Below are 1,089 nucleotides of genomic sequence, written 5' to 3' on the forward strand. Positions count from 1 at the left end.
CCAGTGATCCACGCAGTAAAGCATTTATAAATTTATGCGACTTAAAGAAGCATCCCAAGCGTCCCCTGAAACGGTGAAGAAATCCAACGAAGTCAGTGCTAATAAAAGGGGGAGGAATGTAGTAACTTACTACTAGGGGTGACTTTATAAATTTACTAACTGATGGTCCACAGAGCTCTGTTTTTAGTGAGCCCAACCCTGCTTGAAACATCAGGTTAGGTAACGGAGGTAATATTACCCCTGATTGACTTTGTAGGTACAAAGAATATGAAATTTTGCTAAAAAAATTAGTAGTGATATATTAGCTTATATACCTGATTGAACCATTGCAGTATTTATGTATTAAATGTGTTTGCAGATACTTCTCCCAGATGGGAAATTAGGGACACCTAAAGAAGCACAGCAGAGCCATTTGGTTCGGGTTATAGAAGGACCCCCAAATCTGCAGCAGTCATCAATGGAATTGTCTAAATTTTAAACATGCTACAGCCAGGAGGGAAGTTTGACACCATCACCTTTATTCCCTGTAACAGTCTTATCTGCAAAAAATGTAGAAGCTATCTCTGTGTGGCCGAACAGCTGCCTGCAACCCCCGAAACGAAGCCCTTTTTCACCACACCCATTGCCCCTTCCAGAGTTTGCACCCAACAGACATAGGTTTTGAGGGGAACTCCCCAGACCTAAAAATAGAAAGTAAGTCTAAAAGTACGGGAGGCATCCCAGTGATTTCTAGTACTGATGGCCCCACTGGTTTGGCTTATCCGTAGGGCTTTTTTGAGCCCACCTGTTGCTGAACAGAAATCACACGGGGAAATTTCTGACATTGATGGGGCCAGACATCAACAAGGGAGGGTCCTTAGCCAGCTACTGGAAATTTGATCTTTTATTTTGTTTTAGGTACTGGTTTTTTTTGGGAGAAGGGGGTGATAGGAAATATTTATTTGCATTTTTTGTTTTTTGTTTTTTCAATTCCAAAACTTATTTCAATATTACCTAAATAAAGACATTCACTGAAATATTCATTTTTATATAAATTATTTTTTACTCCCCAAAAATTCGTGTACATAAGCTCTCTACTATAGTTTTATA

The 1,089-nt window shown here is 39.3% G+C and overlaps 1 pseudogene; it reads left to right on the forward strand.

Annotated features, from left to right (window-relative positions):
* LOC119585511 overlaps positions 1-879 on the forward strand; it is a 4,142-nt pseudogene extending 3,263 nt beyond the window's left edge.
* The last annotated feature ends 210 nt before the right edge of the window (positions 880-1,089 follow it).

This window comes from Penaeus monodon, chromosome 19 (genome assembly GCF_015228065.2).
Source record: "Penaeus monodon isolate SGIC_2016 chromosome 19, NSTDA_Pmon_1, whole genome shotgun sequence".
Taxonomy (NCBI): Eukaryota; Metazoa; Arthropoda; class Malacostraca; order Decapoda; family Penaeidae; genus Penaeus; species Penaeus monodon.